Below are 23,845 nucleotides of genomic sequence, written 5' to 3' on the forward strand. Positions count from 1 at the left end.
CAAGGTAAGCATAGTAGAAACAATAGATCTGTTACCTGGCAGGCTTCAAAGCAAAAGAGGAAAAATGCAGTAGTTCTGCAGAAAATTTAAATGTTTCATTCCCACTAGAAGCCGCAGAAACAGTTTATTTGCATTTGTTCCATTTCTGGACATGAAATCCTGTTCTCAATCTGTTATGTTTTGGTGAAGATGGAACACCCAAAGCAATATAGGCAAAAACCACACATTGCCAAACTACTGTTCCACTACTAACTAATATTTCTGCTTCAAAACCTTACAGTAAGAGATGAAGTTCTGCTATGCTTTTCGGAGCCTTCTAGAGAACAGTCTTCAAATCTCATTTGCACAGCTCACCAGCAGGATCAGTCAACAGCATATCTGGATATTTCTAAGATTACATTACAAACCAGTGTTAAGAACTGTAGCTTTAACCCCATCTTCAGCTCTGTAATTCTTTCTTTCCACCAGCTACAAAGGGAGGCTTCTCTTCTGACAGAACTCCAAAGGGATGTCCTCAGGGCTTCAAGTCGACCCAGGTCTTCAAAACCATTTCTAGGAGAGCACTGCATTTCACGGTGTAAACACTTCCTTCACCCATCTGCGTGGTTCTGTGCAGAGATGCAAGCTTTGCCTGGGAAGACGCACAGCTGAGTTAGACGATCTGTACTTCAGCTAATAAAGCTCCGTGTCTCAGCAGGGATTCTCAGCCCATGCACAGCGGGAGGCTGATGCAGATACATTGCTTCTGGTTCCAGGGCTACTGAATCTGATTCTATAAAACACACAACATTTTTCTTCAAACTTTAAGTGTTCTCAAAGCCCGAAAATGTTTTACCAATATAGTATAATAAAGCAACTCATGTTTCTTGTTAAAGCTGAATGGCTTTGGTCCCTCAAACACATAGGAAGATACGAGCGACCGTTTGATTCGTAAAGTGTTCTGCATTTAGATGCAAAGACCCAGTGCTATTGACGAATAACAATGTTTTGCATGGACATTTAGCAAGGTCATTTCATCCTATAACAAATTACCAGTATAAGCAGCTAAATAAAGCAATTCAATGCTGAAGCAACCAGATAAGTTATCTGCCAGTGCTTATGCAATACTTTACCAAGCCACCAGAAGACAAATGGAAAAAAGCAACATCTAAGACTAAGACTTTTAGCTTTTTAGCTTTGTATTATGTAAAACAGTAGCTCATTTGAAACAGAATCTCAGTTTCTAATAACGTTTGCCAGAACTGAAAGGAGCTTATAAAAAAGAATTAAAAGTGGTTTAATAGGTGTTGTATTTCCCATGACAAAGACCAAGTCAATGTTACAGTAAGAATGAGTTTCAAGTCAGCTGCAAATACATTTGGCAGTTGCAGATTCATTAGATAGACGGGCTGTGGCAGACACATAGGTGCTAGGCAATTCAAGAATAAAGTACCCATGAAATAATCACAGAACAGCAAGTGACCCAGTCAGGGAAATAACCCATTATAGCTATTCAGGGACTACTAGATTTTACACATGTGAGCAAAGCTCTAGCTTAACAAGAGCTATTAGGAAAAAAAGGGGAGGAAAGAAGGAAAGCCGCACAAGAGCTATAGATAAAGAGCCTCCCAACACACATTTGGGGCATTTTGTTATAGACCAACTGATGGCTTCCAGTCTCCGACTCAGTACCACTGATGTTGCTACAAAAGTGCCTTAAAAGCTCCAAAGTGATAGGGGAAAGGAATAAAAAGACAGAACAACTTTTAAAAGACCGTGATTGTCGAAGCAAAAAATTGTTTGGATAGTTAAGGAAACTATGCTGCTCATACCTCAGGGATGAGAGGCCAGAAGATAAAGAACACCCTGACCTACACCAAAACTATCATGTGGAAGATAAAGGAGACAGGTGACAAGGTAGACATAGCCTAGAGAAGATTATTTATTGGTATCCCTTCTCCCCTGTAAAAGAAATAATAATAAAAAAGGAATCTAAGAGGAAATGCAATGACTCAATCTTTGCACTAAATAAATCATATCCAAAAAAGGAAGATATTATCCAGATTTGGCTGTGCAGATCATGCTACCAGAAATACCTAAATCAGGAATCTTCTCATAGCAGTTTCTATAGTCATGGAACATGTTTCATACCAGCTGTATCTAGACTTTTCTTTAGGGCCAGACAGATTTAGAGTTAATGATCTAGCAATTCATTATAAGGATTTTTTTTCCTCCCCCCCCCCCCCAAGAATTTCTCTTCCAAGAAGATCTAGCAGTCTCTCAGTTATTTCCAACAGGGAACACACCCTGGCATATGTTTCCCGTTCTACCAAGTGCCCCGACCTTTCAGGGAAAAGATTATACAAAACCACAGAATTCCTGGAAAGAATCTGCTATTTCTGATTAGCACACTAATATCACAGAAACAGAAGCTAGAAGAGCTTATCTTCAAGCTGTAAAATATGCTCATTAATAAGTGAAGTACCTGGGCAACTGGCTAAAGATATATATGAGCAAGCACGTACATCTTTCTAGCTGCATTTGCAGAAGAATTCCCAACTGCAATCACAGCTCTTGAAATGCCTTTAATGAGTTCACTGCAATGGGCATTGTGGAGGTGATATTTTTATTGGGGAAATTATAAATCATGGACTTGTCAAAAACAGATGCTTATGACATTGCACTTCCCTCTCTTCCTCATCAGTTTGAGGCTTCTCCCTGGGTCTTATGAAAGTAAACACACTGCTGAAACTCTCACTACTCCCAAATAACCAAAGAACAATATATCTTTACATACTGGGACACTCTGCATTCAAACAATACAGCCTCAAGAAAATTAGTCCACTTCTGGTATGACTGCAAGGCATGCTGAAGTTAAAAAAAATCATCACAAGCACAGCTACAAAGTTGAACACAGAAGCGCCAGCATTAAAAATAACAGCATTGACAATGAAATATTCTTATGTCCCAGAGCTAAGTGACATTTTTCATTTGAGCATAGAACAGACAGCTATCTTATCCAATCCTGAGATGTTCAGCTCTGAAATATGTTTGTTGCCAGCATGACCACCACACAAACAGCTTGATAAACAAAAACAAGAGTAGTGATGGCAAATGATGCAACACAAGGATCGAAGACCTGATATTACACAGTATCACTTGGAGTCTATTAAAGCTATTCATTTATGCTACTATAAGTAAATACTAACAAAAGCATGGAAACTATTTAGAGAAACTATAGTTACAAGACCTTCATCAAACAAGGGACAGTAAAATTGTTCCAACTCTTTACTAAAATGTTATGAGTTAATTAACTGACAGTTGGGTCAACCTCCTGTCTTTCCCAGAGGCATAAAACCAAGAAGACATGCAGGGATGCTTCTTTCCAAGCTCATGGGCAGAATGAATAGTATGTGAATTTCTGTTCTAGTGGAGGCACCTAACTGAGAAACACTCACTCCTAGATATCTGAACTCATCCTGAGCAGGGTCCTAAACCTAATTCTCCACAATGGCACTAAAATCAGTGACAAGCAAGGCAAGGGTCCTGCCCTTCAGAGTTCTGACTTCTTCCCTCAGCAGGCCCACCTTGAGCAACTATTGAGGCAATAACACCTCTGAAAAAGCTAAGCTGTGATTGTTGAGTTAAAAACTCCTAATTTTAACTTTCACAGAGGAACATACGCAGACACTTCTTTTGAGTGCTTCTACTCTTGACACTAAATATGATTTCTTGTATGTACTTTGATCTGAATTTATGCAAGACCACTGTCTTCCCATGAGAGTAGCTCTTAATATGTACATGGCCTTAAAAGCTCTCCACAGAAATGCAGAGAATTATATCGTTTTATTTAAAGATTAATAATGCATTTTTCACAGTTTAAATAGAACATAAATGTTTGCAACTTCTACTACAGTACCTACAAATGTGCTGTGAGAAAAATCCCAGGCTGTTATAGTATCAGTTATATACTTGGATTAACACAAATAACTTTGATTAAGCCCATAATTTCTCAAGGCTAAACCATATCATTTTTAATTTTACATAAAGTTGCTTACCACTCAAAACTTTCTTCTCGCACAAGTCATTTTCACCTGCTCCTGCTGTTGTCACAGATTAACAGCCAGAGAGAGAGGACAGAAAGAACCAAAACAATGCAGTAGTGGGAATAAAGGAACATACTCTGTCAAAGGGAAAGCCTAGAGCTATTGGAAAGCCCTGTATTACAGCTAAGCAAGGCAAAACAACATGCCTTCTAACAAAGACAATTTGAAGCCAATTACAACCCAGAAGATTAATGTACTGACTCAGACGTATATGAGCCTGAGTTTTCCATCACCCATCTTTCCCAAGAACCCTTGCCTAACTCACTGAAGGAGGGGTAAAGCTGGTTGTGAAAGTTTTCAAAAGTGCAGTAAGGAGAAAATTTGAAAACAACTTGAGGAAACATGGATTCCTGCTGAGCACAGAGTTTTCAACAACAGCTCAGATTTATTATATTGAAAATTTTTTTCCAACATAGATACAAGCTACAACAACGTGTGTTTCCTTTCCAATTCAGCCACAGCTGAACATTTTATTGAACCATTACAGTAAGAAAAGAAGCTTTCACAAAAACTTTTCAAAAAGATCTCTTCTCTTGGAATCAAACATATATTATTAAAGTAATGCTGGTAAGAGGAATCAATCATTGGACTAAGTGATGTCAAGGACTGCTGAGCAATTAAATCTGATTACTAATTTTGATGTATTGATGAAAACGCCAGAACAGAGTATTCAGAAAAATATACTGAAGACAAATGTTCATGAAACTATTCTCCAAGTCTTCACTTTCCCTCTGCCCTGGATTTGAATATATCAAGAAATGTAAACAACCTTCTACATCAACATTTAGAAAAGTTTTATGGGCAATGCATACAGTAATTCAGTTTTTAAAAAAGATATTACTACCCATACTTACTATTTAATCAAAGGTCTCTTAATTTGTTTGGGTTTTTTTTTTTTGCTATGGAGAATAGTGAATAGGAGGAGAAAAAAAGAAAAAGAATAAATGACACCTTTGCTAGTTTCTGTTGTAAAAGGTAAGCTAGCAATAGTCACCAAAGCCAGGATTTTTAGATCCTCCTCCACCTTCACCAGTTTACTCATATGACAAATTAACCTTCTTTTCAAAGAGTACACTGAAATAACACAGCCATATAAATTCTGTTTGGAAGCAGTTGGCTGGTCAAATAGCACATGCGTAGCCCTGCACTACTCCCAGCATGTGCTACTCTTTGATATATTCCCATTAGGCAAAGGATGCGGAGGTAAAGCTGCAGTTGGTGCTTTGAAGGGAGTATCATTAGGGGCTAAAAACAAAAAATTCAAAAGGATCAAGGTTTTATTATGGCACAACCTATTTTCTAAATAAGTTTCTAACATCATCAGATGAACCTTCCCATTGATTTCCTTGCAGAAGGCAACACACTTTTTGTACACATACTACAGTATTTACAATCAAATAATCTTTATTATTTACATAAGTAATTTTTAAAATTTCTCCTTGTACATCACATCTGATTCCAGTATTAGGTTTTATTTTATCCTCCTCCCCCCCCCCGCTTTTTAACTAAACTTTGCTCCATAGAAATATCAGCAATTATGCTTGGTGGAATGGGGTAAGAAGTTCACACACAAAGCTCTCTCACTGAATAGGCAGTGATGACAGGATTTGTTAAATATGCATTTTCTCACCCTAAAGGTATCTCACTGGAACAGCCTGAGCGCAAGAAGAAAAAGTAATGGTCTCTTGGCAGCACATATAAGCTGCCATTATTGTGATGAAACACTAAACCACAAGCAGCTTCCAGAGCAAGACGTGCTTATGTAAAGGAGCACAATTCTTCAAGTGTTTTAGCTTACATAGATGCTGAAGTCAAAAGAATTGAAATAATTTTAAGAATCACCTTCTACGTCAGCTTTCACCTCTTTTGTTATGTATATTACAATAACATTACTATATTTCTAGAGTAAAGATTTGGTTATTTTTCGAATCTTTGAGAGAAAACATTAAATTGAAAAGAAAATAGCTGTCTTCTGCTTCATACCAGCAAAGTAGTACAGACTTTAAGATCCTGGATCAAAACTACCTTAGGCAATTTTGAATTTACCGAGCCTAGTACCAATCCCTCAAAGAAGGATTTCCTTCATTTCATTTTGGGCATTTACACAAGTGCCTTAAGGTGGGTTACTGGAATTATTTCCCCTCATTCCTCATCCCATCTCGCTCCATTCAGTAGGCTGATCCTATAATCTAATTTCACAAAAGAAAACTCCACTTTCTTTTCCTGTGAAGCAGCAAATACACACACAGCTTATTTTCATGGAGGCTTGATCTACAGGGGGTTAATATTTTAGAACTTCTGAGTAAAATCTGCAATCATAGTAGGAAAAGCTAAAGAGACACTTAACCTCAGGGATGCCTCACTCTCCTCACATCTTCGTGATATTAGAACCATCCAAATGCAAAACACTATGCAGGCAATATTTTTTCAAGATTTTCTTCTGAGAAAAGGGATGGAAGCAACAGGGTACAGGATGCCCTGGAAGAGTTTCCTGTTATGAATAAAGGTTTTCCTACAAGAACATGCAACTATCGCTGTACACCCACACAGCTTGGAGTTTTGAACAGTTTCAGCAAATAATGAAGTTTAGCCCTTTCAAGCTGTTTGAGAGATCAGTTCGAGACCCAGGTTATCATACTCACTAACATTTACATATGAAAAGGATAAGAAGTGACGATGAAAACTGCCCTTTTTCTCTTTACATACAAGAAGTGACTAAACATGTACAGAGTCATAACAAACTTCAGCAATGAAAGACACAGTTTGCAAAATGAAGTCCTTTTGCAAAATAGCTCCCTCTTCAGTTTTCTTTCTGTTTGTTCCTGCCAACTTATGCAAAAGAATATTCTTCCATCAATGCCACCAGAAGACATTTGGAAAAACTGTGTTAGATTCAAACTGTATTTAGGTGTCATGGGCTTCTCCTCCTCAAAGGAGAAGGAGAAAAAAACCCAGAAGACACCATTAGATCATATCTTCTAAACCCAGAAGATACCATTAGATCATTTAATCAAATGTTTATGGAAGGCTATTCAATTCAGTTCACTTAGCCAACAATAGTTTGTCTAGAACAACGTTGGTTGCCCAAGGTTGCCCTGTTTGAAGACACCAGCATGTGGATATCTACCATGTCCTACTATTATGCTATTGACCCATATTTCAATTTAATAATTTTGTTTCCATAAAGATAACTGCAAGCTAACCATGAAACTTCAGTCTTCATTTAGATAAACTGGACAAATGTAATAATACATCATGAACAGCTAAGTAAAACACATTACTAACACTACTGAATTTGATCAACGAAACTTATTTTCCATATAATCATATGTATTCAAAGACCATCCTAGACCAGATTCACACTGGGCAAACATTGCCGTGACCACTAGAATTTTCCCTTAGCCAGTTCTATTTTCAAAAGAAATTATAAATTTAAAAAGTAACCTACAGATGATAAAACACACATCAGACAGAAAGATTCCCTACTCACTATGCTGTGAGGTTAACCCATTACCCTCTAATAGTCTCAAGGATGTAATCTATTACTAATGCCACGAGTACCCCAACCTCCTGCCCCATATATAAATACATTAGTAATAGGCTACCAGTCCTTAATAATGGACTATTTAGTACAGTCATTAAAGTGGTAACATTTTAAATGCCACTGATTCAAAAAATTTTCTTCCTTTTGTCATGACAACTATATTCACCAGATAATTTTTCTCCTGACTCAGGAACAGCCACATTTGCCTCCAGTTAAATTATTCGTAACTGAAAAGAATCAACAGTGACTAAGCTGGGAAATTTAGTTTGCCTAGTTTATCAGAGACTTTCTGAGCATGCATCTAATTTACAAGAACTTGGCCTTTCAACAAATACTTATAGCTATTTGTACATTCAGAGACAAGAACCCAAAAACAGGATTGTAAAAATCAAACTCAGCAGCAAGTTTTTGCTCAGGGTTCCTACCTAGTTGAACAAACAGCTAAATAGCATATATCGACACTTAGATATACTGATACTTCAAAACAAGCTAAAAATTTACACTTTACATGTGGAAATTCATAAATACACCTAAATCAAAAGTGAGCTGCAATACATCTACCTATTCCTGGATGGAAAACTCCATTTTAGAAAGGGGAACTAAGCCAGCATTGCCAGTCAAGGAGATTGCCACTTCCTCTCAGTATTTGCAAGTTCCTATGACATAACAGCTGTAAGTTAACGCAGGGAAGATTTCTCTAGTTATATTGGGGTGGGAAGGTGTGGGGGGGTAGGGTTTTTTTATTACTATTTTACTTTAATCTTATTTTGGATTTCAGTTTTCAGTTTGGTCTTAAGACTTCCCTTCAAGTATCCCAAACTTGTTTCAGATGTAGTAATTTATCCAACTAGAAGAAATTATGCTGTTAGTCATATGGAAAGAGCCTAGCTAAGAAGTGAGCTTAATTTCTCTACAAAATAAGCTCCTTTTTCATAAAGGATCAATAAGTTTAACCATGAAATTTTCAACATTAGGAGGACTGCACTACTTATGAGCAGGACAGGTAGGTATGTTTCTAATTAAAGAGTAAGCGACATTCTTCATTCAAGGTTCTCCATTTGATTGCTTATAAGTTTAGCTAGTTAGAGAAAAAGTAGTACGTGTTCACATAAATCAAAGATACTACCAATGTGTAGATCAAAACTGAATTAACCTCTGCAGGCATTTTTACTTCTAGTATTTAAGCTTTATTTTCCACCAAATTAATAATTGAGAATTTAAATAATTTCATTTGTTTCTCTACGGACATCACATGCTTTTTTGAAAGACTCAGGTCTTGTAAATAAGACAGTTTATCTGAACCCTGGAAGGGGGTGGGGAGAGGAGGGGAGGGGAAAAGAGGACAGGCCTTAATTCACTGTGAAGAGCATTCAGATAGTTTGGTGATCAGATCATACAAACCTTTATGGAATAAGATATTCCAAGAAACACTGCCAAGATCTCTAAGGGTTTACAACGCTTCAGATGCATTGAAGGGTTATACTAAACGTTAATTGCACTAGAACATATTATCATGGATATTTCTACAAAAGAAGTGAGCCCTATCTTACAGGTACTAGAAGAACCCCCAGAGTCTTGATTTTTCCCCCCTTGTAAGAAGAATTATATTGTAGAGCTTTAAGCATGTCCAAGAGTTTGGTCAGACTAGATGTATTCACAGTAAATGAAGTATTTATGGATTCCACAGAACTTATTTTATGAGTGGCAATGACTATAGGCTGGTAAAGGACTCTGGTATTCTATCAACCTTTTATACCTCTCACACTGGACAGTATTTCTGTTTCTCCAATAAAAAGGAATTAGTCATGCAAGTTTTCAATCCAGAAAAGAGCTGCCCTTATCACTGTAGAAGATGCCACGTGGCATTTCAGGGAATGAGTTCTAGAGAAGTCTATATCCAGCAGAAAGAGTGTACCTCAGCATGAACTGAAAACTGCAAGTCAGAAATTACGAAACCGTAACAAATTCCCTCATTGACCTTCTGTCAATACAAGACCTTTGCAACTATCAATAGACAACTGCTAAAATAAAATATCCTACTTCCCACCACCTCTTCCCTCACACAATACACCTCTGATTAATATCAGTTTTCTTCGGAAGGGCATTCCTTGCTTCCTGTCTTTGCCCATGGGCTGTAAAGAGAAGTTAGAGAAAAGAGGGCATCTGTCCCTAGGGAGAATAGACTGCAATGTCTAAGCACTCAGAAGACACAGAATAACTTAAACACTGAATATACATACACCTTTGCAAATTCCACATCACACTGGGTAGGAAAACGCTACCTACTTGTCTTAAAAAAAAACAAACAAACAAAAAACCGCACACACACACAAAAACCCCCAACAAAAAACCCAAACTATGCACTTAAAAAGGAATCAAGTAGGAAATGAGTCATGGGGAAAATTTCAGGGAAATTTCATACGAAAAGGAAACCCATGAGCAATTTCATAAAATTTTCCATGCCCACTTGTCCTGCCCGCCCTTTCTTTTTTCTTTCCTAGAGGCTTGATGGAAGAAGACAGGCCCCAAAATACTTTTTTTTTTTAATTTATCCTGCTATTAGAGGGAGAACAAAACAAAAGAATAGACCACAGTATGCTCTGACGCCCTGAAGATTTGTCTGTTGCATCTTTTTATTCATGGAATTAAAAAAAAAAAAATTGCATCAAGAGCTTGCAACTACAAGCAGTCAAAAACTATGAATCAGATTGCCAAAAAACCCAAACACATTAAATAACCATTCCACTTGAAGTTTTCAGACATGCTGTCAGGAAATGAATGGTTTCTTTCTTGTCCTATGTCAAATGGGCAGGTGGAAAATTCCCAAGCACATTCTTCTCATGGCTATGTTCTCAATCAGCTGGAAAGCAAATGTGTCAAAGTCCCAATAAGATCACTTGGATTTATGTCTTAGTTCCCTCCCTGACACTCTGAACCAGCCTTCTATCTTTGCTCCTGCACTAGAAAAACCAAAAACTTGGGATTGTTCAGATGCAGAAGGGGAAAAGAGATCCCTATAGATGGAGAGGTTCTCAACACCCCTACTATCAATTGGCTGTACTTAAGCAAATTATCCTCTTTCCTCTGTAAATATCTTAAGTCATCACCTAATTAAAGAAAGAAAAGCAAGCTTCTTTGCTGTCTTAGGTCAACTTACTTTTTTATGGAGAGCACAACAGTTTGAAGAACAGATGGAAATACCAGCTGGAAGCTCTAAAGGACACTGATCTTCCTACCTTCTTAGAAGACTGAGGCACAGTGTTCTGCTCAATACATTTACCTGTTCACACGCTTACAACCTTTGCAGCTTCTAAACAGCACTCAGATTCAGTCTTGATTCTGAACAGGGCTCAAGAAAAGGCTTTCTCAAGAAAAGTTTACCACAAATAGAGTCTGCAGGGTAATTTGTTTGAATGAATTCAGAACAAGAAAAATTGAGTCCTTGTGCAAAACGTTTGTTTCCAGGAGGCTCACAAAGGGATTCTGCTACTGAAACGACATCGTGTTTGTCTCTAGAACAAGTGTGGTTTTCCAGGAGTCTTCCAATGAGACATTGCCTGGACTTGATGAATCAATTTTTCTAGCTTTTGCACTCTCCAAAATAAATTTAAAAAAACAAAACAGAAACTACATTAGCAATCAAAATAGAAGCAGAAGCACAGGAACTGAGAAGCTCTTTTCTTACACAGACATGGTCCTCAGATTCCAGACTATGTCTCAGTTTGGGTGGCTGTTCCCTCTGGTTTGGGAATTCCAGTCTGACAGTCATTGACCTGGAAATACTTCATGGATACTAACTCTCTGGAGAATGGTCACAATTAGGATCCTCAAAAAACATCTTAGGGAGGTCACAAGTCCCACCATGACTCACACAGGTAGCAATGGTTTCAAGGAAACAATTATTAGCTCTTTGAATGTGTCACGGCACAGTTCATTCACAGTCATTGCATTATACAGATCAATCACGTAGATCTGACAGATCAAAAGGCAGCAATCTCACAGAGTTTGAATGCATAAACCCAGGCAGCAGAACTTCCTCTAGTAAATCCACTGATGAAGAAATTGTTCTTTCCTATCACACATGAACATGATTAAATTCAATGACTTGTTGATATAAAACACCTTTGGGGGGAAAAAAATCTCTTTAAACTCTCACAATAGTGAATTCATTGTAACCCCAAGAATTTCAACTAAAATAAGAACACCTGTAGAGAACAGCAGCACATGTGACTCAAGACAGACAAGCTGCAGCCAGCCACCAGCATTCAACGAGTCAAAGAACTGACCTTGTGAACTCCATTAATTGTTGCCACACTCATCTGGTATAGAAGAAACCGAAACAGCTATTCTGTAGCTGCAGATAACATTCTGATTACTGCTCTAAATACCTGCTTCCTGTCCCTCTTGCTGTCATTCAGTCTTAGTTTCTGATCCTGCTTCTCAGCAGTGATCTTTGGCCCTTCAGTTGTATTAACTCATTCTGCCAGCACAGCCTTGGTTTCTAATCCCACCTCTGGTCTGCTTACACCGATTCCTGGATCTCACTGGCCTACTGTACCCCCTCATCCTACTTACTACTTCTGATCATGTCGCTGAAGCTGGGGGAGGAACAAGCAGGCACGGATCAGAGAATCTCTAGCCTAGGATCACTCTCTCTGGAGCTTGTATCCCCTGGTTTTCCAGTTCTTCACAACAGTATTTCACTCCCTCTGTCCTAAACTACAGAATATACAGAATCTATCCACTCATGCCCCAGTTAAGATTCCTCACTATCAAGTGAAAGAAGAGCAACTAGCATCAACCCAATCGATACCCTAGAAACAAGAATAACAGCTGAGCATCATCAAGGACCTAGCAGTTGCCTTAGAATTTCTTGCAACCTTAACAGATGTGGAATAAAACCTTAATAGTCAGATAAGAAGTATACGCTTTACAGTACTTCTTCTCTAGCATTTTCATTATGGCATCTACTCTGAATTAGATCAGAGGCTGAAAAAAGAGCCTTGTTTATTTTGTGGATTCTTTGGGAAGTTTTGTTATTATTCTGGGACAGTGAAGGAGAGGAACATTTACAAAAAACCTGGCAAGAAGTGGCAACACCCACTTTTCCTTTGTTATTTTGGCCCCCATTGCTGATATTTTTGGATTTTCATTCTGGAAAAAGGAGAAAGATGAGGAATTGTCTGAAGGAGTGATTGCTGGGCTGCGTGCCCTCAGAAAATTGGAAAATTGCCCAGGCTGAAGAAAGAAAGGATTCTATAAACTCAGATCTGACTTGTGTTTAACAGAACAACATTTATGGAGAATGAATATTTACAGTGTCTTGACCTAAGAGACTTTGTTATCTTGTACGGTGTTGAAGAAAGAAATGACCAGTAGAAAAAACACAGAAATCGCCAAACTGAATCAGCAGTAGTCCACCCAGTCATCCTGTCTGACAGTGTCTTGAACCATGGACTTCATAAGAAGGTGCAGGAAGAAAGCCTGCAGTAGGCAGTGATGGCAAGTTTATTCTTAGTCTCTGTTAACATTTACCTTAAGCCATAAAATACATGGGCTTATATCCTTCTCAGCATTACTCATTCATTAGCAGGCTGATCTTGTCTTCTATATAAACAGACCTAATCCCTTTGTTCTATCAGCAATCTTTAAAACCTTCTTCACTGTTGCTGAGTATCCAAATCCATAAAGGAAAAGGATTGACAGCAGTCAGACAACTTACCCATTCGAGCAACAAAGGTACAAATCCCACACTCAGTTTCCCTCAACTATCAGTAGCAGGTAGCCAGTCAGAAGCAAGGTGATTAAAAGCCTGTAACCTTCTTAGCAGCAAACAACCCATGCTTCTCATCACCACCCTCCACCCTCTCCTGGAATCTTTAAAATAAAGTTAAAAAATCTAAACTCTGTATCTTGTTCTAAGGAGAAGTCCCCATTTCATGGAATATCTTACTACAAAGCATTGTTAGCTGTGAACAGCACCTCAGATTATGTAAAACAACTTAAAGACTTCAGGGAACACAGTATTAAAGAGGAAGAAAGTAGTAAGGAGAAAATTAGATCTTACATCTGGGATTTGTTCAGACAGTTATTATAGAGCAAGGGATGCTCTTGAGAAACTGTCTCTCCAAGCCAGGAAGATCTCGTTGAGCTAGCCAGCCATCCAAGGTGCCAAATACTAAGATTTAATCAGCCTTTAGCTGTTGGAGGAAGTTCCCATTCTGCTGCAGCAACAGCAGGATAGGAACTGGGGAAAGGAAGGACACAGCCATATTAACAGGCACTGCTGGCATGACCTTTAAGGAACAGCTGGGAGCTACCAGCTTAGACAGTAGAACCAGTATGAACAGTCATGTAAAGAGATCAAGCCTGCAATGACTCCTTGTAAAAAAATTATTTGTAATCTTATACAGCCTGCATTGCTAACACCACAGGGGGTATAAAGAAAAGGAAAGAAAGATGCCAACTGGAGAAGTCTAGTTTAACAAAACAAAAATATGTATTCCTGTTGCCTGCATTATTTATAGTATAATTTATTCATCACCACCCCAGACTGTGAAATGTCTGAGCAACTTCCAGAGCACAGGGTTTTTTTCCCCTCCAAAATATGAGGAGTATAAGAAACACAGCTGACAATCACTATTTTATACAATAACAATGCAATACTATGATTCACTTGCATTAAGCCTGACTAAATATGTCATTACCTTCAAATAGAAAACACAGCTAATAATTTCAAAACTAAAAATAGAAAGATGTGATGTGAATCCTATGTGATTTACTCCTAATTTGAATATATTATGCTGTCTTTCAAAGATTTTTGTAGGTGCTTATCAGCTTTGCTATTTTTTCTTTCACTCGTTTGCTTTATTTTTCTTTTGCTTACCAAGATAACGTCTACTTATAGAAATGCATTTCTAGAATCTTATATAAAGAAGGACTACATCACTAACACTACTACAGTGCCCATGCTGATGTGAAATGTAGATGCCGTTGTAGCTGAAGAAAATCAAATGGCAGAGAAAATGACAATGAAATATGTGGGAGCAAATACGCAAATAAACCCTTTATAATGAAAGGAAATAGTACTAAAAGTCTTCTAAAAATGTCAGCTAAGGGAACTCAATAAAGGTCAAGACACTTTGAAAACGAGAAGTTAATCAAAGATTTTCTGTATTTACAGCCTTTTGTTCCATAATTCAGTACAATGTACTCTAGGTTACTTTAAAGCTAAGAAGTGACCTTTCTTGCCAACACTCACTGTTCGTTACCCCAGAAGTCCCAAGTTTGCTTGAAGAAGCCAATCAAATCTGCTGATGCATAAATTGTCTAAATCTACACCTTGCAGGATACGGTGATGTTAGTCTCCAAAACCGCTACTTAGATGATAGAACTTCACCAACATGATTACTTTTCATTGTTCTTGCATAAACCAAAATAAATAACAGGTGGGGAATGACCCCAGAACTCACTTCATATATTTTAAACAGCCTTTAATGTTACCGTTCCCACCACTAGCAAATGAAAATAGGTGGGGCAAATATTTTTGTGCCAATAAAAATGTTTCATTTAACAACAAAGTGTGCATCAAGAAGGCCAATTAAAATGTACAGGCACGTTTTGAAGTCACTGAATTTAGAGCCACTCCAAACTTGCAAAAATAAACAAGCATTTCAAAATGGAAGCATTTTCATTACAAAAGTGACAAGCAGATTTCCATCCTCTAAAGGAAAGTCACTTTTTTATCCTTTTCTTTAAACTGTCACTCTCAAAATGAAAGCAAAATCAAGAAAGAGAATTGCTTTTGATACTATGCAAGCTTTTAAAACCTCTTGGTTTTTTGTGGCTTAACAACCACATTTTCCTGTGTTTAAAGTGCTCCTCTCCCTTCTTATAGCGCAAGACCATTACACAAGAGGAGAAACACCCTATAGCAAAACAGAGTACACAGCAAGCGCTTCTGTCCTTCCTCCCTCAGGAAAGAAAATTATTCTCCTATGGTGGCTTAGTTACAACGTACATTTAAATTGCTCTAACAGCAACTAAAACTACTGTTTCAGTTCTCAATTCACACGCTTACCAAGACTTGAAAGAGGAAAGGAACCCTGTTTCCCAAATAACACCCCTTATTCTGCAACTTACTTTAAGCTAAGTAGTTATGTCCTCTGAAGCTGATGAGAGCTTTAAAGGAATAAATAAGGTATCTTTTATTTTAAGGAGAATCATCTTCCCCTGCGAATCACCTATGGGTAATCTCAAACCAATAAAGATTGTATGACATTTGCACAACAGAATCACACAGAATGGCTGAGGTTGGAACAGACGTCCGGAGATCATCTGGTCCAACCCTCCTGCTCAAGCAGGACCACCTACAGCCAGTTCCCCAGGACCATGTCTAGCCAGCTTATGAATATCTCTGAGGGAGACTCCATAACCTCCTTGGGCAACCTGTACCAGTGCTCACTGACCCTCCCAGTAAAAAAGTGTTTTCTGATGTGTTTCAGTTTATGCCCATTGCCTTTGGTCCTATCACTGGACACCACTGAGAAGAGCCTGGCTCCATCCTCTTTGCACCCTCCCTTCAGGTATTTATATACATTGGTAAGATCCCCCTCCCTGAGCCTTCTCTTCTCGAGGCTGAACAGTCCCAGCTCTCTCAGCCTTTCCTCACATGTCAGATGCTCCATCACCCTCGTGCCTCTTCACTGAACTCTCTCCAGTATGTCTAGTATGTGTTTGTGCAGGGTCTCGACCCTAAAAATTTCTAGAAGCATCCGGAGTGTCCTTATTAGCTGGGAAGTTAAGTCCCTGAGTGTCCCTTTAGCTGCTGCACAGGGTTTCTATAACAAGGAGAGAGAGAGAGCACTTACAGCAGTCCAAATTCAGCATGAGGGGGTTTCCGTCTTTAACCACTAGAATAATTCCTTTGGTCCTGGTCCTAACTCAAGCCAGAATAATTAAGGTCAACTTTTAGGAAATTCTGAATTATGCCAACGCTACTGAAAAATACCTCCCTGCTAGCTGCAAAATTAAGAGACTATAAAGTCACTTAAAAATTCATCAGTCCTCAGCTCCATTTCAAACAGTTTAAACTTCATAAAGCAAATAATTAAGCTTATAATGTTGTTTTGCAATATTGCAAAGCTGAGAGAAAAACTAACAAGAGATTAAAAGACAAAACATGAAGATCAAGAAAATAAAGATGACATTTTCATACCAATCATTGCCAAAAATAAATGAGAGGCGGGAAACAGGTGAAACTGTTTCCAGTTTTAAAACTCTTCATAATGTGTATAAGGTCTCAGTAGTTCTGTGTCATAGTATGGCCTAACAAAATAGTTCAAATTACTTTAGGAAAAGTAAATATATTCCAAAACAAAAAAGTTCACTGATCTTCCAACACTTCTCTCTCTCTCTCCACATTTTGGTGAGAGGACCCAGTACCAAACATCTAGGTAGACTAGAAGACATGAGCAACAACTGAAAGATCCTTTTCACTTATCTATATTAAGCCATTACTTTTTCATAGTGCTTTCCAGAGCAATTTACAGTAATCTGCAGTATGCAAAAAGGATATAATAGACAAACAGAATGAGAAGTTATTTGATAAGCATTTCTTAGAACGTCAGAATTTTTAATAGCTAACATTGTGGCAAAGAAGAAAGAGATTAATGGTGACAGAGCAAGAAATAGAGAAAGCCATTCTAGTAAACTCAGCATAAATGTCCTGGCATTGCTTCAGGCTTCAGTTTGGCAGCTGCTACAGACACATGTTATCTTCAAACGATACAGCACAAAGACACTCAGACCAATCACTTTCTGCATCTCAAAAATCTATATAAACTGGAAACTTTGAAGGGGTTTGGAAATGGAAAAGCATCAACACAAGTGTAATTAACAGAACAAAGAAAAACTTGCAAAACTAGCTTTGCACAAGATTGCTCTTACGGGATTCTCTATCCAACAAATACAATTAAGGTATATAGATAAATAGCTTATGACTTATAGTGGTGGGATTTTAGGTATTTTACGGGAAATAAGAAATTTAAAGTGATCTAAGACCTCTAACAGTATAATCATAAGCGTTTTTTACTGGTAACAGATTCCAAGCTCCAAATCTGGTTTGACTGCATTAGTCACTAAGAAAAAATGTAATAATTTCCTGATACTTCACTGAAATTCTTAGACCGAACTACAACAAAAATAAATAATAATCCCTTTTTGAAGGAATATCAGAAAAGGATTCTCCTCCAGTTGTTCAGGAACACTAGAGATTTAAAATATTTCAAAATGGCTGTCTGCAGTTCAACACAACATGGCTAATGGGACTCATCTATCAACTGTCCCATAACACTTAATGTAGTCAAATAATTTCTCTTTATAACTTTCCATCTGTAGCTTCCATACTGTCAGATAAAGATATCAAGCACATAGATGGAAAATTACATCAAGATATATCATAACTGACCCTTTTAAACTGAAAGTAGGTTTTTCTATACATTAAGAACCAGCTCAACTTAGCTGCAAGATGCCCTATTAAAGAACATCTACAACCTGCAATTTTGGTAAAGTTGTTATACATTTTGATAATATAATTCAGTCACTTTCTATTATGCAGGACAGATAACAGAAATATACTTTGTAGCAATAACTTCCCCTTCCCCCCCCCCCCAAGTTCTTACTTTAAAAGTGCATAAAGGAGTATTATTTCTCACTGGCAGGGAATTCTGGACATTAATTGTAATTTGTAATCAGATATATCCATAAAAATGATTACTGTGTCCTCGATCAACAGCTGAATAAAATATTTAACTGACCACCAAATAAGGTAAACTAGGATAAAACTAAAACTCCAAGCTTCACACCTCATTCAAAACGCATCTCTCCAAGTTATCCACCTGTAAGGATGTCTGCCAGTTCATCAAATAAGCTTTGTCTCATTCTAAATATCATAAAAGACTAAGATATATTTAGATCAAATAACTTCAAGTACATTTTTAGGCTTAACTTCACTGTGAAAGCCAACAAAGGTTGGGCAAACCTGTCTATCACCAATTAGACAGTAAAAGTCAATCAACGCATAGTGGTTCAGTATTAATTTCTCAGAAGAAAGGCATCCCAGCCAACATCCTTCATCTTGATTGCAGAAGCATCAGACTGAAATTGAAAAAAGTGAACCGAGATAGCTAATACAATTTTCCCAAGAGTTACTATAAAGAAAATTTCAAAATGTGGATTGACAGATTAGAAGAGGCTATTTTCCTCTTACTTCTCCTTGGAACAATAACCATATGCTCAATCATGCATACGTAAATACACAAAGAACTATTTCACTCTGGACAAAAGCAAGATTTAAGTGAGAGGCATAAAGTAGCATCTCTATAATTCAGTCAAACTGCAGAATCATTTACGATTGGTAACTGCTTTGTAGAAATAACTTGGAATACTGATGGATTCTTCTTCTAGCCCTGACATGATTAGTGGTCTTGATACTATATTCAGGAACTCAGTCTAGTTACTTCTCTTTGGAGTCAGCATTGATCTCAGATATCTATAATTTTGCATATGATAAAACAGATTGCCAGTAAAGCACCTGTAGTCTCAGACTACAGATGAAGTGATTCTGTAGAAGTCTACCATACAATACCTAGTTTCAGCCTCAGAAGCATTTAGGTCAGATACAGCACCATCAGAATTTACATGAGGGAGAACATCACCTTTAGTAACGGTCATCTGCAGCATAATTACAGTTTGCTACATTCACAGCTAAAAGATCGGGGCATTCAGCACCATCCAGCCCACTGTTAGTGAATTGTTACCTTCATATTGCACTCAAAAAACATTTGGAATCCTGAAGCTGCACAATCAAACAGAGAAATTATAAAATAACAGAATTAAGGCTGTTCCTTCCTGGCTGGTTTATTTATTTTTTCAAACAGGAACCCGGCCTCATCCAATGCACATGCTTTGACAGGAGGGTTAGCAGGGAGAAATTACTTTGTGTTTCTTTTTCCCCTTCTCATAGTACAGTGCTAAAATTAGCCTAAGCTATTAAAATCCTAGGAGAAAAACCCTTTTTTTTTTTTTCCTTTTTCCTCCGTATTATGGTCATTATACTACTATCTGAAAGTGCTATATGTCAGTAATTTATTTTCACAATAGATCCTATTTATATTTTTATAACTCAAGATCCACAGCACAAAGTATATGAATTGTGTCTGCCTAATCTGGAATGTTTCCAGACTAATTTTTTTCAGAATATTTGTCACTGTGCAGTATATCACAAGCACAATTCACAGTTGCTATTAGGTTCAGTCACAGCTGTGAAAGCTTTGCATTCTTTATTTTATAGGTATCCAACTTGAAACCTTACTATTCAATACAAGGATCACAATTAGCTATTGTTAATAACAACATTACATATCTTGCTTATCAAGTAAAAAGCAAAATCCAGTTCTTCAGAGTGGCATTTAACTAAGGAAACCTTCAGATGATCATCTTCTTCAATCCTTTATTCAGTTCAGTATACAACATCAAGCATGTGCAACAAGTAAAATGGGTTCTACAGACTGCATTCCTTAAATCCTTAAGGCATTCCTAAAATACAAGCCATCCTCAACAGTAAGTTTCTTAAGGGGAAAAAAGGTAATGTGTTAATGGAATTGCAGATTGTCAATTCAAATGTGGAGATGTGGGTGACATTAAAAAGTTTAGCCCATATATCATTTGGTACTTGTGTTTCTGTTGGTATTTTAACAAAGTCTAAGATCACGAGCCTAGTGTGAAGAGAATTTTGGGGAACAACAGCTGCTCGTCTCTAATAGCAATCGTGTAACTTGAGAAATTTAATTTTAATATTTTCAATGACCAAAAGAAAACACTCTGATCTTCATGAATTTCCAGAAAATAATTATAATGAAAAGGTAGGATATCTTAAACAGAGCAAGACCTAACATTCCCATATACAATATTTATGCTTTTCTAAAAATCAAAACCTCAACATTTAAGTAGGTCACATAACCATAACATCTAAGCATCCCCTTCAACCTCTTTACCTAAATTAAAAAAAAATGGAGCATTATCTAGAAAGGTAACAGACATAGAACTGTTTCTGTATTTGCTACATGTCAGGGTAGATCTGATAGCATCAACAGATTAATGGGAAAAAGAGCAAAGTGGTAATTAAACCAAAAGCTTGTGTTTCAAACCATTACATTAAATCTGCATATTCAGTGTACAACTCCTTAAAGCCAGCAGGCTAGACTGGATTAAAGAAAGAGTAAATCCTATCATATTTAATGTTTCACATGCCTGATCCAGGTAACTTTTTATGTGCACTTCACTATTTTCCTCTACAGAAGCAAAATAATGCCTCCTAGTGCTATTAATTCTCATAAAATAACTGATTTTCAAATAAAAACGTTAATATGAAAATCCTAAAATGTAACCTATTTTCTTTTTGATAAAATTCTGTCCATCAAGAAGAATCAATGAAAGTAAGCTTATAGAACTTAAAGGTAATAAAGTATAATGACTCCAAGTCTTTTTTTTTTTCTTTATTTTTCCCCTACTAGTTACATTGTAGTCAGAAAATTTCTTCATTGTACATTAAGGAACAACTTACCTACGTCAACTTCCTTCTGAAAAAATAAATTGGTGGTTTTTAATAATGGCTGCATTTAGAAGAGGCTTACATAGAACTTTGTAACCTTCTTCCCTAAATAGTTAAAATGTTTTAATTAATCCACTTTTCCTTGACAAATATTTCCTTTACGAAGTTTTTAATATAATTCAACATTGGCTGCATCTTTCTTGACAGCTGGTATTTCCTTAATAGAGAAGGTCTAAAATGGTTTATGTATAACATTCTTTCTAAAATTCATTTCCTTTCTGTGTAAGAAGTTAATACACCAGCAAAAAAAGCAGGAATGTTTCATGCCATGTGGGATATAACAGTTCTAGAGTTTTGCTTTAAATTAGATCAATAATGTTTTTGTAGAAATATTAACATGGCTGAAGCTTAACATTTGGAAAAAGGAAAAATACTTGCCTACAGCTTTGCTTCTCTCCAGATCTCATTCCAACATGAACTTCACTTTTACATTCTAGCTCTTCAGTACATGCCTGGTGGAAATCTAACAGCTCTTAGTAAGGTTCATCTTATGGGAGAGGTGTTAAGAGACTGATGGTTCTATATCAACCCCAACCCCATAGCTCCCAAACCAGAAATGAAAGTTCTTGATAACCTCACTCTGAACATTAAAATCTTTCAAGACATTGAAATTGGCAGAAAAGCACACCATAACCTTTCTCAAGAGAAGGACAGACATTGAGGTCTCACAGAAGAAGATGCAACTCCTAAGGGTAGGCCACTCCTCCGTACTAACACCAAATCCCAAGTCCTTAAAAGCTGGGAGACTTGCACCAGTTGCAGGCAGAAGAACTAAGGTCCCATGTGCAAAAAATCCTGGGAAATGGCATCTTTACAGGATACTGAGGCCAAACAAAGGCATTTGCTCTACAGTCTGTAATAAATACTCCCTGTAAAGGTTTGTAAACCCTTAGCTAAATGCCTGGAGAGCTACAGCAGTAACAGCAGTCTTTAAGTGATGAAGAAATACTTGCTGATAATTTCTTTCCTCTTGTCATGCTATAAGCATTCATTAAAATATTACTCTTCTGCCCGATCAGACCATTTTCACTACTGCTGAAAATTTTCATTCTAAAAGATTCTGCAGCCTGTGGAACTCTATGTATAACAGTATTTTGCAACTACTATTTTTCCACTTTTTTGGTATCTCCTAGCCAATATGTCATTTTGTGATACTTCTAGTAAACATTATCATTTGTGTTAATACTGTACGTAGGGAATATCTTGCACTGAAATCCAAAGCTACCAGACAGTTTCCCTAAATTTTAAGGTTTGCTTACTTTACATTTATGAATAAATGACATGTTTCTAAACTTCAGCAAAAGCCTGTCCTAAATATGCTTTTTTTCAGCTAATTCTGTATTTCAAGACGCAGTAAGAGATGATGGAGACAGGAAATTTAATCTTTCTTTCTTTCTAACATGCAAACTCGTTTTAGCATTCTGCTCACAACGATGATACCTTTTGTTCTGAAAGCAAGCTTAATTCTGCATGCCCAGCGCTCATGATAACAAAGCTATGGGCAATATGTGCAATGCTAGTTTGCTTAACAGATTTTTATGGATGCCTTACATAAAGCTAAAAAAGAAAACACAGCCATATTTACCACGTCTATTTGCCATTGTCCACATGTAAAATGAACAAAAATCTGAATATACTTGGGACCACAGGCAACATGGGAATAATGTAAAGCTTCCCTTAAAAATGGGAAGTGAATATTTGCTATAGCCACTTCAGGGGCTTAGTGCTGTTGCGGAAGGGTGATGGTCTGCCAAGCTGCAAAGGCACAGAGAGAAGGCAGACCATAAGAAAATCTTACTAACGTGTGACTGACACAATCAAAGCTTACTAAATCCTCTATACTTCTCATAAGGTTCTTTCTTTAATTAAAAATAACCGCTATCAGTATATTTTCAAAGCTATTCTACTGCACAAGGGTGCTGTGTATCACCTCATATTGTTCTTCAATAGCCTACTGCAATTACTTTAACAAAACCCCATAATTTTAGCTATTTTCCCTTTAGACAGAAGATAATACATATTCCTGTGTTATCAACAATCATTTTAGCAATATCCCTATTGTGACCACTCAAGCCACATTTGCTTCTGCCTATATTTAATTTCCATATACCATAACTACAGAGCCTTTGTCTCAATTTTACAGATCAGTCATCTCTCAAGGTCTTTCAATGACCTACTGTAATAAGAACACACAAAAATATAGCTGTTTAACCCTTGACATCTTTGCAGGCATTTGTCACTCAAAAACTATTAAGGTGGCAGACAGGATAAACACACAGCTCTTTTACTCACTGTCAAAATCTAAATGAGATGTGTTACTCAGTTAAAGCATTTTCTTAAAGTGGGATTTTTTTATTGCTTAGTGGAGCTGACACTGTTCAACATCTAACCCTGTATCCAACAGAGGTGCAAAACTAAACGCTTCTCAATATTTAGGAGAGAGACCAAGATTCTTTCCTCAGAATAGGACCGAGATACAATAAGTACAATGTCTACCTTTATTACAACATAAGTAAAAAAACCACTCTGTTAAGAAAGTTTTTC

At 37.1% G+C, this 23,845-nt stretch overlaps 1 protein-coding gene across 3 annotated transcripts in view; it reads right to left on the reverse strand.

The window, feature by feature from the left end:
• The window catches only part of LCLAT1 (lysocardiolipin acyltransferase 1), a 119,309-nt gene that overhangs the window by 87,767 nt on the left and 7,697 nt on the right, over positions 1 to 23,845 (reverse strand). The window contains exon 3 of one of the 3 annotated variants that reach the window (XM_072857070.1): positions 408 to 631. The exons of the other annotated variants lie outside the window; for them this stretch is intronic. The gene's annotated coding sequence lies outside the window, so the exon portion shown is untranslated. The remainder of the gene's footprint in view (positions 1 to 407; positions 632 to 23,845) is intronic. 3 annotated transcript variants of the gene reach the window in all.

This window comes from Ciconia boyciana, chromosome 3 (assembly GCF_034638445.1).
Source record: "Ciconia boyciana chromosome 3, ASM3463844v1, whole genome shotgun sequence".
NCBI classification, from domain to species: domain Eukaryota; kingdom Metazoa; phylum Chordata; class Aves; order Ciconiiformes; family Ciconiidae; genus Ciconia; species Ciconia boyciana.